Source organism: Erythranthe guttata, chromosome 8 (genome assembly GCF_056151865.1).
Source record: "Erythranthe guttata isolate IM_541 chromosome 8, IM_541, whole genome shotgun sequence".
Classification (NCBI taxonomy): domain Eukaryota; kingdom Viridiplantae; phylum Streptophyta; class Magnoliopsida; order Lamiales; family Phrymaceae; genus Erythranthe; species Erythranthe guttata.
In genome coordinates this window covers 6,389,090-6,405,551 of record NC_142540.1, presented here as the reverse complement: position 1 = coordinate 6,405,551, position 16,462 = coordinate 6,389,090, and positions in this window count along the sequence as shown.

Sequence of the window (16,462 nt, the reverse complement as noted above, 5' to 3'; positions counted from 1 at the left end):
GAGCGATATGCTCCTGATTTATTATTGAAAAAAAAAGTTGCACGTCTGAGGTGTTAAACGAAATATTTCTTCAAGTTCCCTATCACTTTTTCTTTGGAGGAAATCTACCAGTTTTGCCTCTATTTCGGGCTCAAGGTTGGTTCCTACTCAGAGTAGTTTATCTTGATCGCCCGGAATCAACTCTACTCTTATCAGTTCTTCTACTGCTACGAGCCTCGTGCCGTTAGCCTCTTGATTGGTCCAGGGGGTGATGAGGTTGTCTTTAACAGCCATCACCCATTTTCTCTTTAGGAAATTGGGAGTGTCATCCCCTCATCCCGCTTGCTTTATGTTTCGAAGTCGAGGTGCCCGTAAAGTATTCGCATAACATTCTCGAGCTACGCGTTGATCGCCTACGGCTTTTCCAATTCCGTTAGTCGTAGGAAATTTCAACTTCATATGATATGTTGACGGGAATGCTCTGAAGAGGTTCATACTTGGCCGCCCCAAAATCACGTTATACGTTGATGGTGCCTTGACGACCAAGAAGTTAACCGTGTTTGTTGCCCGACGTGGAAATGAGCCCAGAGACAAGACCAGGGAAATTCCTCCCAAAGCTTCGACGGCGTGTCCTGCAAAACCCACTAGGGGTGTTTTCACGGGTGCGAGTTTCGCATTGGCTATCCCTAACTTTTCGAAAGCGCCGTAATATATAATATCAGCTGAGCTACCGCCGTCTACCAAAATCTTTTTCACCAAGTAATTGGAAATTGATGCAGAAATGACCAATGCATCGTTGTGTTCACCACGTGGTCCTTCGAGATCGTCGTCACGAAATGTAATCTCTGGGTTTGGGTGGTGAACATTGTAAACATGTCCTGCCGGACGTTCTGTCGTAGAGTACGAGCCTCCTGCAACCCGCATTGACGCACGTCGTGCGCTGGGGGTGTCACTGTTAGAGTAGGTGACCAACAAGCCAACATGTGGCTGTGGTCTTTCGTATTTATTATTGTAATAAACGAACCTTTATTCGTATTAATGATAAAACACATTGGCATTCTATATCTTTGTCCCTTTGTCACAAGCATAGATATAGTCCTTACAGTTATTACAAGTACTAGTAATTGATCGTTAGGATCGTGAGATATTTACTTAAGTATTATAACTGTTAAACGTGTTCCTAGTCGAAGGGTTACGCCACTAATGAGGATATCGGCCTTTCCCATGAAGACTAGCACTTAGTGTATGTGTACTGCATCTCATCAGTAAACGGTATTGTGATATCGGCATGCATAAGTGGGTGCTAGTAAGTTGACGAGTTCACTGAACTCCCTCACCCTAGAAATCTCTAAGTGGTTCCCAATAATCGAGTAGAGATATCTATGGTATAGTTGTACACCATTAGTCCTTATGACCTAGACATCACCGTGACTTCACTAGAGGACCAGCTGTATCGTGACCTGTCCCTGAGTTCCACCGAGGACCATCCCAAGGGCCAGTGTTCGTGCAGTCCGAAATCTAGTGGGAGGTCTGTGCATTGTAGTCGGGGATTCGATCGCTAGAATAGTCTTGGATGTCCTGGGTGTTCTGAAAGTTTGTAATCATTCTAAGTCTCTGGCCAGAGCTGACTAAGTGATGATTAGAGAATTCGATTCTCTAAGTCATGCACGTAAGGATTACAACACTTAGAACGATCGCACCGTCATCGAACATATAAAGAGGTCTCGATGAACCAATGCCTCTAGTTCGATCGGGACATATGTATCGAAGGGACCGTACTGTACGTTAACTATATCTGAAGGTTCTTGCAGGCACTTCATTTGTATCTAGGGAATCATGACGCGTAGTTGCTAGACGCCAATCTTGATTCGTTGGGTGATTGAGGTGAAACGAGCTTCATCTTAATCGTAACTCGAAGGGGACGAGTTTTGACCACAAAGGGTTGTGGGCCCACGGCTAGCTTACACCTGAACCATCGAGGGTCACACTGCTCGTGCACATGAGATCTTTGAATAAACGGTCAGAGATAAAATAGTTTATCTTTGCATGATTGGAAGTCAATACGATTGGGTCCAACATTCGTAATTTGGAATTATGAATGAGAATAAGAAAAGGAAAAGAGTAGGCGAACGTATTAGTGAACTTTCTAAATCGGGAAGTTTCCAAATTTAGAAAGTGCACTGAACTAGGGTTTCCACTTTTGGAAAGTTGGAAAACGAGAGTTGGCACTCGTAATGACGAGGACATTATAATGATTCCGAAAATGTAATCGTTACAATTTTCCGATCATTGAATTGAGAGAGACGAGCAAGTAAAGGAACTAACGAGCTTAAGCTGTTGGGCCCAGTCCAACTTAAGCCCGTTAGGGTTTTATGCAAGGGACTATAAATACATGATTTATAGACCTTGCACAGATAACAACTGTTGATTTATATGCCTATAGAAATCAGTTGATCTAAGTTGTAACAGTTAAGTTGTGGAAACAGTATTTAGTTACAACTGTAAATCTTGTGTTGGCACAGTTATATTCTACTTAAAGTAAATAAACAGAACACAAGAATTAATGTGGTTCAGACACAATTGTGCCCTACATCCACGTGGACCTGCAAACACGATTTCACTAGTTCAGATTTACAATGTACATTAATAGGACTTATTAAAAACACTAAAGACTCCCTCTTTATGTAATATGCCGTTCTTGTACACAACTCGAACTTCGTGTTTCTTCCAACAGCAGCTCCACACCGCGTGCCTAGAACTCCTTTCTGGCCTGAACTCCCTTCAGTGACGCGGTTGATCTCCCAAGAGATCTATACAGCCAATCTGTATAAGTTGACACATCCAACGATGGCACAGTTCTGTTCAGCAGAACGTTTCAGCGATTCTTCAAAGCAACGGAGTGATTTTTCTCCCAAAAAAAAGTGTCACGGTCTTTGTGAGGTGAGGAGCCTTATATAGGCGTGAGATGGGCCTCCAAAGACCTGTCTTCCAAAGGAATCGAATAACTAGGAAACAGAATCCTAGTCAATATCTAGTTCTAATCTAGATAGCCATAAAAGATTCCTAACAAGAATGAAGTACTAGGAAATAAATCTAAGTCCTAAAGTATTACAAAGGTAGGACTCTAAATTTCCAAAATAAACATGGGAACAAATCTTTAGCCAATCTTTACTTCCCAAGTGAGGCGGATTTCTTCCTTCGTGGAAATCTGGCGCCAACAATCTCCCCCTTTGGCATAGATTTGGTCAGAACCCATGTTTAACAAAAACTCCCCCTGCAGATAAGACGGAAAGAGAAAAGACTCCCCCTGCATCACAGACTGTTAGCACTCCCCCTGCATCACAGACTGTTAGCACATAACATCACATACTGTTAGCACAGTAGCAGTGCTACTTTAAGTATTTCCTGCAGTGAGACAAATAAAAGAGATATAGAATCACTCCAAAATTAACTCAAAAAGTAGTTATCAATGCAGATAAAGAGATAACATATAGAGTCAAAGATGCAAAAAGAAAATAATACTAGCTATTACAGACCAGAAGTAATAGCAGATAGTTTTTAAGAAAAAAAACATGAAAACGAAAAACATAAATCTCTGCTTTAGTAACTAAAGCCAGAGAACAAATCATCATCATCACGAGAGCTGGGCTGTGGAGGAGTGAGGAGGGATGCCTGCTTTTTGCCTTTATCTTTGGTCTTGGTGGAAGCCGCAGGAGTTGGAGTTGTTGCTACTCCCCCTTTCTGACCAGAATGTGCCAAAGTCCTAAGCAGCTGATCCTGAATAGAGGCAAACCCTTGAGCGAGCTGAGCCTGGATAGACTCCTGAAAACGAGTGAGCTCATCCTTGGTGACCACATCAACCGGCGGCGGAATAGAGGCAGAGACAATTGGAGCCTTCTTCGCACGAGGGACTGTCTGAACAACAGAAGGATCGACAGGAGGCAGATCAGCAAAATGTTCAGAGAGGACCTTACCGTGGATAGTAATTGGACGGCCAGGTGGGTCCAACAGGGTGGCATCACGAGTAGGCAGGCCTTGTTTGATCAGAAGCTGATAGATCAGAGAAGGAAATGGCAAATGCTCACGCTCAGTGCGGGAATTGGCTAACGCACCAATCTGATTGAAAATCAGTTCACCAATATTGATCTTGAGGTCGTGAGTGATGCACCATAAGAACTCAGCTTGGGTTGGATTGAGAGTAGCATTGTGAGTAGTGGGAAACCAATTTGAAATGCCTATCTTAAACAGGACCGAATAAAGCTGAGTCAGCTTAGAAACATGAAAAGAGGATTTCGGACCGGGCCATTTCTTTAACACTTTGCCAGTGAGAACAGAGGCCATAGAATCTTTTGAAACAGAGGGTTTGTGAGACACCTCGTTTGGACATTTATAAAACTCATTGATCAAGGCAGGAGTCACAGAAAAGAAGGAACCCCTCACATACACTTTCCCATACCCACGAGACCCCTCAACAGAAAAACGATCAGACAAATTTGCATAAAACTCAACAATGGCAGACCTTTCGAAAGGTTGTGCACTCACAATAGTGCCCAACAACCCTTGAGATTTAAGAAGACGGAAAATCCCAGACAAAGCTAACACAGCCCTAGACAAAACACGCTCAGGAGAGCACGCACGCTTACTCATACTATCCCAATTTTCTTTAGCAAGAGCGGAATAAAAGAGGTTTGAGAAGCAATTACCAGCAGAGAGTTGAGAGCCCACAGATGAATCAGAGGATTCAGAACGCAGAGGGTCATCCTCAGGAATAGGCTCAGAAGAAGAGGATTGTTGACCTTCAGACACGGAGGCAGGAGTGGAGACAGATGGGCCTTCGTGTTTTCGATTAGAGCGGCGGAGTTGAACAGGAAACTCAACATGGCGGGGGGTAACCTCTGGATCTGAGGGCAGATCATCTTGTGGGGTTGCAGAGAGGCTATCACCGTCAAGAGCAGTCACGCCGGTGTCAACATGGTCAGGCACATCACTAGTCTTGAGACTTGGTGAAGGGGAAGCCACTGGAGTAGAAACGGGGTCCAGATCTGTGGTGACAGGAACAGGAGAGACATCCACAACAGTAGGACGGACTTTCTTTGAGGATTTTCTGGACTTCTTCTCAGCGGGCGAGGCAGATGGAGTGTGGCGTCGCTTCTTGGAGCCCTCAGCAGATCGATTCTTGCCCATGGTGAATAGAGAACACAGAAAGAAAAAAAAAGAAAATAAAAAGGAACGGCGGAAGAAAAGAAGAGGAAGAATAAAGTGTGAGAGGCAAACCCTAAAAGAGGCGGATATTTAAAGCACAGGGACCGAGAAAATAGGCAGAAAAAGAGAGGACTCTTCGGATACTGGATATTTTCAAATCAGAATAAGATCCCACAAAATCCGCCACCAATAACAAGCAAGATATTCTCCACACGAAACATCAAAAAAGAAAGAAGGCAGATGACATGGCTATAGCCACGTGGCCAGAGACAACTAGAGCCAAAAATTCACAAAGCCCAAAACAAAAATTTTAAAAATTTTAAACAAAAATTTTTAAGGAAAAGAAAATCAAGATGATCACAAGACTAAAAATTGAGGGTTTGGTTTTCATGAATTAATTAGATAATCTTAAAGAGAATCACAATAGAAGGCCACCAAACAAGCTCTTGGATGCACGATATAACTATAACCCCATAACCATACTCAAGAAATCATAATTTAGGTAATTTTTAAGGGTTATGAATGCGTATGCGATTAGCACAGCAATTCGATCGTGTACTTCAAGAAGAATTTCCTAATATATGCTTGAATATCATCCCAACCTCTCCTCTTTTTTTTTTTTTTTTTTTTTTTTTTTTTTTTTTTTTTGAATTCAGACTATTTTTCTTCTCTTCTTTTTTTTTTTTTTTTTTTTTTTTTTTTTTTTTTTTTTTTTTTTTTTTTTTTTGAGTATGAACTAATTTTTCTTCTCCTCCCTTTTTTTGTTGATATGATGTTCAAGCAGACATTAGGAGGGCAACCTTCTTAAGAATCCACATAGCTTTTAAATAGAAGTCAGAGATGCATATGCGGTAGCATAATTCTCCCAATAGAGGTATGATCTTTGAGATGAATGAGGTCATAGTCATTGATCACTCCCGATAGAGGGGGCAGCACACTTCTATCATGGTTGTCTGTGGAAACAAAAATTAATTCACAAAAACTAACACACAAACAATTAGTCAAAATGAACCTCCAATCATTCCTAGTCCAAGAACAGTGATGTCACATTTGTAGGTGACACATATAATGTCCGATTAAGGAATTCAAGTGCAATCCGGACACAAACTCTAATTGCACTTATCATAGAAAATTCAGTTTTGCACATGGCAAATCCCAAGCGCTTTACGCAAGGAATCAAACCTAAGGAAATCAAGGGGCTTTGTAAAAATATCAGCTAATTGATTGTCTGTGGACACATAATCTATAGTCACACGTTTCTGCTCAACTAATTGCCTGATGAAATGGTGTCGAAGATCTATGTGTTTGGTTCTAGAATGCTGGACCGGGTTTTTTGAGATATTTATGGCACTTTCATTATCGCAGAATATATGAAGGAGTTTTTCATGAAAGCCATAGTCATTCAACATATGTTGCATCCAAAGAAGTTGAGTGCAACAGCTACCTGCAGCTATGTACTCAGATTCAGCTGTTGATAAAGAGATGCAGTTTTGTTTCTTACTGTACCAAGATACTAGGTTGTTTCCCATGTAGAAACAGCCTCCAGTAGTACTTTTTCTGTCATCCACATCTCCTGCCCAGTCAGCATCACTATATCCTGCAAGACAAGTATTAGTATCTTTCGAGTACCATATCCCTAGTTCAAGAGTTCCACTCACGTATCGTATGATGCGTTTGACTGCACTTAAATGACTTTCTTTAGGATTTGATTGGTACCTAGCACATACTCCTACACTGAAACAAATGTCAGGTCTGCTAGCAGTAAGATAAAGTAAACTTCCAATCATACTCCTGTATAATGTGGGATCCACGTCTGTGCCCTCACAGTCGCGTCCCAACTTTTCAGTAGGACTCATCGGAGTTTTTAGAGGCTTTGCATTATCTAACCCAAATTTACTTACCAGATTCTTGGCATACTTGCTTTGTGTGATGAAAATTCCATCCTTCATCTGCTTTACCTGCAAGCCAAGAAAGTAAGTTAGCTCTCCAACCATACTCATTTCAAATTCGTTTGACATTTGAGAGATAAATTCATCTTTCTTGTGGTCAGATGTAGACCCAAAAACAATATCGTCCACATAGATTTGAGCCAAAAGGATTTCGTTTTTAAAATTTTTGACAAATAGTGTTTTGTCTACCCCACCTCTTCTATATCCTTTTTCAACTAGAAAGGTCGTAAGTCGCTCATACCAAGCCCTAGGGGCTTGTTTGAGACCGTATAGGGCCTTTTTAAGTTTATAGACGTGTTGAGGCTTGAGTGGATCTTGAAAACCTTTTGGTTGTTCGACGTACACTTCTTCATTTAAAAGACCATTTAAAAACGCACTTTTTACATCCATTTGGAAGAGTTTAAACTTTAAAGCACAAGCAACTGAGAGTAAAAGACGTATTGACTCAAGACGAGCTACCGGAGCGAATGTTTCATCAAAATCTACTCCTTCAATTTGGGTGTATCCTTGAGCAACAAGACGAGCTTTGTTGCGAGTTATATTACCAAGTTCGTCCGTTTTGTTTTTGAACACCCATTTTGTACCTATAACGTTTACCTGGTCGGGTCGTGGAACAAGTTCCCACACTTCATGTCGAGTGAACTGCTCAAGTTCCTCTTGCATAGCTTGTACCCAATATTCATCAAGAATTGCTTCTTTGATGTTTTTTGGTTCTATAGTAGAAGTATAACACACATACCTGACCATTTCTTGGTAATCAACTTTGGGCTTATTTCGAGTTTTCATACCTTCATCAACTTCTCCTATCACCTGTTCAGAAGGATGATTCTTTACAACTCGTTTTGATGGTCTTTTTCTTTCTTCTGTGTTTTCCTTCACTGTTGTCACTCCTTCTGTGCTTTCTTTCACTGCCGTCACTTCCTCTGTGCTGATGACTGGCGTTTGTACTGGTACAATGGTTTTTCCAGGATTAGAGTCTTCCTCATCCATTCCTGCAGATAAAACTTCGTTAAAGGTTACATTAATGGATTCCATAACAGTCATTGTACGTTCATTATAAACGCGATATGCCCTGCTGTTTAAGGAATAACCAAGAAAGGTACCTTTGTCTCCTCTTGCAGAGAACTTACCGAGTTGTTCTCTATCGTTCAGGATGTAGCATTCACACCCAAAGACATGAAAGTAACTTAAGTTCGGTTTCTTACCTTTCCACACTTCATATGGAGTTTTCTTTGTACCTGGTCTGAGGTGTACACGGTTTATGGTGTAGCAGGCAGTGCTCATAGCTTCAGCCCAGAACTTTGTGGCCACTCTTGCTGAGATGAGCATTACGCGAGTCATTTCTTGAAGAGTTCTGTTCTTTCTTTCTACCACACCATTCTGCTGTGGTGTCTTTGGTGCTGAGAATTCGTGGGAGATACCGTGTTTATCACAAAATTTTGTGAATGAAGAGTTTTCAAATTCTCTCCCATGATCGCTTCGAATTCTTCCAATATTGCTGAATTTTTCAATTCGCAATTTCTTGCACAGAGTTTTGAACTCATAGAAGGTATCTGACTTTTCCCTGATGAAACGTACCCAAGTAAACCTTGAGAAATCATCAACACAAACTAGAACATACCTTTTTCCACCAATGCTCTCGGTTTGCATTGGTCCCATTAAGTCCATGTGAATGAGTTCCAGGGTCCTGCTGGTCCCTGCACGATCTGTGTTCTTGTGAGATGTGCGTACTTGTTTTCCCAGAGGACAGTCACCACATGACTCTGGTGTGTCAGTCTTCAGTTGTGGTATTCCTTTCACACAACCTGTATTAACAAGACGAATTAGATCATGAAAATTTAAATGACCTAGTTTCCGATGCCAGAGATCAGTGAGATCAGAAGAAGTGTGATGACATTGATCCGATTTGTCAATCTGATCAATTTTGTAGCAATTGTCTGATGACCTGTATCCGGTTAAAACACAATTTTTGCTTTCATCAAATACTTCACACTTACGCTTTGTGAACAATACAGAGTCGTATAGATCACACAACTGACTTACACTCAGAAGATTTGATTTCAAACCTTCCACATACAGAACATTGTTCAAGTTTGGCAATCCTCCAACATCTAAGTCTCCCTTTCCCTTTACATAAGCCTTATTTCCATCTCCAAAAGTAACCTGTCCACTAGACATGTTATGTAGATTTGATAAGAAATTCCTTTCACCTGTCATGTGTTTGGAGCATCCACTGTCAAAATACCAAGAGTTAGTAGCACATGCATTTAAAGATAAAATAGCAGACCAGCAGTTAGTACTATCATTTGTCATCCTTTGTTTATGAGAGTTGTTACTTTGAGAGTAAGTAACCCACGCAGCGGATTTGGATGTCTGATATGCTAACTGTTTATTTATCAATTTCCATCTTTTAAAGCATTTAGGCCTGACATGCCCTATTTTGTGACAGAAGTGACAGATAGGAATAAACTTAGTAGGATGGGTTTGGTAATTCACACAAGAAGATGTTGAATTGACAAATCTGATTTTATGGTTTGACCCAGTGTTAGCACTAGATTGTCCATCAGTATACCCTAACCCAATTCTTTTGGAATTGGAAGGATGAGCATTTATGATTTCATCTAATCTATTTGAGGGAAGAAATGCAGTGCGATTTAACTTACTGACAGTAGCATCAAACATTGTGCTAACAGGCTGTGTAACATCTTGGTGATCATTAGCATGCACTTTTGGAAAAAGATTTTTCCTCATTCTTTTTGCTCTTTCACCATCATAGTCCTGCCAATATTTCAACAAATCTTTGAGATTGTCGATGTCTCTTTGTGCAAAGTCCTGTTCCACTTCAAAGACTTCAATCTCCATCTCTAGTTCATCAATCCTGTCATTCAGTTTTGTGACAACTCCTTTGTTTTCTTCCTCTTGTTCTTTGATTCTTTCTTTCAGGAGTTTATTTTCATTACGAACTTCATGACATTGCTTCAGGAGATCATCCAATTGTTTTTGAAATTGTTGGATGGACTCTTCACTTTCATCTTCTGATTCGTCACTTCCTGTGGACAGAAAAGACATATTTAGATTTTCATAATTTTCATTTTCCTGTGTGACATACCTGAGATGTGGCGGTTCTGTGCATGTGATGTCCTCAAGTGTGGCTTCTGTGATTCTGCAAGTTCCACAGAAATCATTGTTTGTATCATCGTCACTAGCTTCACTTTCATCATCAGACTCTGAGGTGTCATCACTCCAAGTTGTGGCAAGTGATTTTCCTTGTTTTTTCAGAGTGTTAGCACATTCTGCTTGGATATGACCATAACCATGACATTCTCTACATCGAATTCCCTTCTTGACCTCTGGCTTGTCTGTAGAGGTTCTGGGTTTTCTCTCAAAGTTTGTAGGCTGTCCATTTCTCTTGATGAATCTCCCGAAATTTTTTGCTATTAAGGACATGGATTTTGTGAGCTTGACTTCAAGTGCTGACATAGGAGCAGTAGGCACAGATGTTGTGGTGTCTGATACAGACTGCAGGGCAATTTTCCTTTCCTTGTCCATTCTGCTGATGTTCAACTTGTTTTCAAAAGTTTGTAGATTTCCAATCAGATCCTCAAGTCGTAATGAGTCCACGTCACTTGCTTCCTCTATGGCAGTGATCTTGTACGCGAATCTGTCTGGCATGGATCTGAGCACTTTTCGTACAAGTTTAACTTCAGGATAAGTTTCACCGAGTCCATGAGCTTCGTTTGATATGTCACATAATTTGGAGTTGAATTCGCTCACGGTCTCATTTTCTTCCATACGAAGATCTTCAAACCGGGTGGCAAGCATTTGAAGTTTGGACAGTCTGACTGAAGCAGTTCCCTCGTAAGCTGTTTGGAGTTTCTCCCATGCTTCTTTAGCACACTCACACGCAGAGATTATCTTGAATTGATTGATATCAATTCCATTGAATATAGCATTCAAGGCCTTGGAATTCATGTTTGCTGCAATTTGTTCGGCTTTGCTCCAGTCTTTCTCATGCTTCTCAGTTTCAATCCCTTTCTCATCTGTGGCAACGGGTCGCTTCCATCCAGTTAACACTGTTCGCCATGCATCTTCATCCATTGATTTTATGAACATCTTCATCTTAGTCTTCCAATAGGAGTAGTTGGTTCCCGTGAGTAGTGGTGGGCGAGTCGTGGAACCTCCTTCCATATGAGAACTCATAGTACCTACGAATAATAAATGGCAAATAAATCAAATTCCCAAAATCACACACTATGTATATCTAGTGAGAGGCTCTTGATGCCAATTGTTGATTTATATGCCTATAGAAATCAGTTGATCTAAGTTGTAACAGTTAAGTTGTGGAAACAGTATTTAGTTACAACTGTAAATCTTGTGTTGGCACAGTTATATTCTACTTAAAGTAAATAAACAGAACACAAGAATTAATGTGGTTCAGACACAATTGTGCCCTACATCCACGTGGACCTGCAAACACGATTTCACTAGTTCAGATTTACAATGTACATTAATAGGACTTATTAAAAACACTAAAGACTCCCTCTTTATGTAATATGCCGTTCTTGTACACAACTCGAACTTCGTGTTTCTTCCAACAGCAGCTCCACACCGCGTGCCTAGAACTCCTTTCTGGCCTGAACTCCCTTCAGTGACGCGGTTGATCTCCCAAGAGATCTATACAGCCAATCTGTATAAGTTGACACATCCAACGATGGCACAGTTCTGTTCAGCAGAACGTTTCAGCGATTCTTCAAAGCAACGGAGTGATTTTTCTCCCAAAAAAAAGTGTCACGGTCTTTGTGAGGTGAGGAGCCTTATATAGGCGTGAGATGGGCCTCCAAAGACCTGTCTTCCAAAGGAATCGAATAACTAGGAAACAGAATCCTAGTCAATATCTAGTTCTAATCTAGATAGCCATAAAAGATTCCTAACAAGAATGAAGTACTAGGAAATAAATCTAAGTCCTAAAGTATTACAAAGGTAGGACTCTAAATTTCCAAAATAAACATGGGAACAAATCTTTAGCCAATCTTTACTTCCCAAGTGAGGCGGATTTCTTCCTTCGTGGAAATCTGGCGCCAACAACAACAAACCCTAACCCTAAAGCGGCCGTCCACCTCTCTCTCTCGCTCTCTCTCTCGCGCGGCCACCTCCGTCGTTGACGCCGCCCCGTCGCCGGAATCGGCCATCCCTTGGCCGATCCCTTTCGGTATTCTTTTCTTCTTTCTTTTCTTCCGTTAATTCTAACTACTTCGTGTCTAGTGCCACGTTTTAGTAGATCGAAGTATACGAGGTGAAATCCGAGAGGAGGAAGACTGTAGATCGAAGAATCGAGGAGCAACGCACGAGCCGAAGCCGCACGCTGCCCCACGCGCCGCCCCGGAAGTCCGCGCGTGAAGTTCACGCGCCGCCGTGGTCAATCCGCCGCTGCTGCCGCTGCTGCCGCTGCACTCCATTGCTGCCCTGATTGTACGGATTGGTTTCCGTAGCAATCTCGACGTACTATACGCTCCTACCTCACGCTTCAAGAGGTAAACACGCGAAACCCTAGTTTCGATTTGAGTTTTGTTTAAACTATGTATTCATGTTTGTTTCGTATGATTTTATGTGATTATGTGTAATCGATTAAATCGTTGCAAGCATGTTATTTGGTTTAAACGCGAGCATGTTAATTGATTTAAATTCGATAGAAATTATTAGCATGTAAATTGTCTTTAATTTTCGCTGGAAGCGCAAAGGTACGCAATTAATTGAATTTAAATTATCGGGCATGTGCTTATGTGATTTTAAACTCGTTTAAATCGCATAAAATTTTTGTTTTCCGCTGCGTATGCGTGCCCGAAACCCAATAGTGGTATCAGAGCTCGTTGCGCAATTAATTGCGTTCGTATTTGTATGCTATGATTTTATGCATGTTCGATTTATTAAAGTAGTGATTGTCGTATTATGTAATTGGGAGTTTTCGTAAGTTTAAAATATTTTTGAAATATTGTTTAGAATTTTTCCAGCTTTAAAATTGTTTAAAATTGGAAAATCGGATCTGAAATTGTTTTTAAAAATGTCGGTTGTTAAATGTTCGGATCGAACCGGTCGAACCGGTCGGTTCGATGGTTGTGTGCGATCTAGTTGACCGAATCCACGTGGATTCGGGTCGGTCAGACCGGTTCTCGGTCCGACTGACCCGGCCCACTGATTTGGGTCAGCTGGACCGGGCAGAACCGGACCGCTTCGGTCCGAACCGGTCAGACCGGTTGGGCCGAACCGGTCCACTGAAAATAAAAAAAAAAAAAAAAAAAAAAAAAAAATTCAGATTTCTAAAATTAAACTTAAAACAAATTGATTTTAATTTTTGGAAAATTATTTTCAATTAATCCCAATTAGATAATTGGATCGACAATCATCTATTTTAGTAAATAGGTGTTAGATTGATTAATTAATTTAAATTGTTAAATTGATTTCAATTAATAGAACACAAATATAATATTGATTATAAGTTCAACTTAATTAGTAGTACCTCAACATTATTTGAATGATTTATGCTAGTTGAGGTTCTATAATTATTTTGAAAAACCCGATAATTAATTAATGTAATTAATTATATAGTTAGGTCGTATGTTCCTCTTAGGACAATATGCGTTTCCATATACCTTTAGAGAACATAGATGTAGGAATCACATAGACCAATTCAAACCTTCTGATGAGATAAAACATTTTAATAAAATCCCTCATTCTTTTAATTAAGAATCATTTCAAGCTATAAAGAAATACCCAATCTGTTGAGTTATTTCTTTCCTTCTGCCAACGGTTGGATTATGTGTAGCCCTTCACTGTAGTGCAGTAAGCCGTGTTAGCGGGGAGTGCTATGGTGGAGTAAGCTGTAATTCAATTGACATAGCGATGAAGGTAGCCATAGAAAAGGGTTATGTTGGATTAACGTGGTCGGCTAGATAAACTAGGGACTGCATTAGTTTGGCATAATCAAGTTCTATGAGCATCTTTGATTGGTAGGTTAGACTTGACACACGACGATTTTGATATTCGCGAGATTAACTTAGGTCATTATCAAGTGTGAGGAAAATTAATTTAGGGTCATATTGTGGATATGATTGATTGTGATCTACCTTTGGGCAAATATAATCGGGCTAGATTAACTACGGGTTATATTTGTCTATTGGACCTAAAGCCCATTAAGAAAAATCAGTTTTCTCGTTTGTCTACTAGAGGGAAGTGGAACTCGATAAATTTAGTGGGAGAACAATTAAATAACATAAGTCCAAACATTTAATTGTAACAATCATTTAACGCGAATCTCTAATAATCCTCTTCTCTATATGTCTCAGATAATTATGTCTAAGAATCCCATAATGTCAATCCTCGACAATAAACTCAATGGCCCTAATTACCTAGATTGGTTGCGTAGTCTTAAGCTTGTGCTAACTGTTGAGGGGCGTCTCTATGTTTTGAACGAGAGGCTTCCCGCCACTATACCGGCCACAACGACTGATGCTGAAAAGGAAACTTATGAAGTTTGGAAGAAAGATGACACTCATGCTAGGTGCTATATGATAGCCGCCATGGAGCCCGCGCTTGCGAGGAAATATGAGTCTCACTTGCATGCTTTCGATATAAAGGCTCATCTCGATAGCATGTATAGTGAGAATATTAGGGCATCGAGGTACGCTGCTACAAAGGAGTTGATCACAGCGAGACTGCGCGAAGGGACTTCGGTCCACGAGCACTGTCTCAAAATGATCACTCTCCTTGAAAAGCTAGTGAATCTTGATGTCACCCTCCCGGCCGAGCTCTCGTTGGATTTGATCCTGTTGTCTCTTCCTAGTTCCTATGAATCGTTCATAGTGAACTTCAACATGAACAAACTAGATCCTCCCTTGGATGAGTTGATGAACATGTTGGTCAGCTTCGAGTCCACCATTAAGAAAGAGAAGTCTGTTCTCATTGCTGCTACTTCTGGAAAGAAGAGTTCTTTCCAAAAGAAGAGAAAGGAAAGAGTTCTTTTCCCTAACAGCAAGTTCGAAGTGGGTGAAGGTAGTGGGGGCCCCAAAGCAAAGGTTAGCAAACAAGTTGATGATGCTTGCCATCACTGTGGAAAGAAAGGACATTGGCGCCGCAACTGGAAGGCTTACCTGAAGCAAAAAGGTTCTGAAAAGGGTACGTATTTCATTGACGTAAATTTGTCTGTCAACTCTTCTTCTTGGGTATTGGATACGGGCTGTGGCTCACATTTGTGCAATGATTTGCAGCTAATGACAAGAAGTCGAAGACTTAGAGCGGGTGAGACCTACCTAAGGATGGGGAATGGAGCAAGAGTTGCTGCTGAAGCCATTGGCACAATTTACTTAAATGTTTTGGATTCTAGTTTTCCTATTGTTTTGAACGATTGTTTATTTGTTCCGTCGCTCATTAGAAACCTTATTTTTATTCCTGTATTAGATATTGAAGGTTTTACTTTTGTTTTTGGAAATTCGATTTGCATTATACAAAAGAATGAGAATTTAATTTGCAAAGGACGACTATTAAACAACTTGTATGAACTAAATCCAAGTGAAATACCTATTAATGTTATATCAGCAAAACGTAAGGAGATAGATCAAAACCCCGCACAACTTTGGCACGCTAGATTAGGTCATGTCTCTTTAAGAAGGATGAACGATTTTGTTAGTGAAGGATTGTTCTCTTTGGAGGACGTGAAATCACTACAAACTTGTGAATCTTGCCTTAAAGGGAAAATGACCAAATCACCCTACAAAGGGAAAATGGAACGAGCCGAGGGTCTTTTGGATTTGATCCATACAGACGTATGTGGTCCACTAAGTGTTAGTGCGAAGGGTGGATACAACTACTTCGCCACCTTTACCGACGATTATTCTAGGTATGGGTATGTGTACTTGATGAAGTACAAGTCTGAAACATTTGAAAAGTTCAAAGATTTTAGACATGAAGTAGAAAAGCAACTCGGACGAAGTATTAAGAAGCTGCGATCCGATCGTGGTGGAGAATACTTGAGCATCGAGTTCATTGACTATCTAAAAGAAAATGGGATACAGTCCCAATGGACTCCACCGGGAACTCCTCAACTTAATGGAGTATCCGAACGTCGGAATCGAACTTTATTAGATATGGTTCGATCAATGATGGGGTTCACAAACTTACCGGCATACTTGTGGGGTCATGCACTCCGTACTGCCGCGTATTTGCTGAATAGAGTTAACACCAAAGCAGTTAAATCCACACCTTATGAACTTTGGCATTCCCGGAAACCCAATTACAAACATATTAGGATATGGGGTTGTCCCGCTTATGTGAAGCGATTA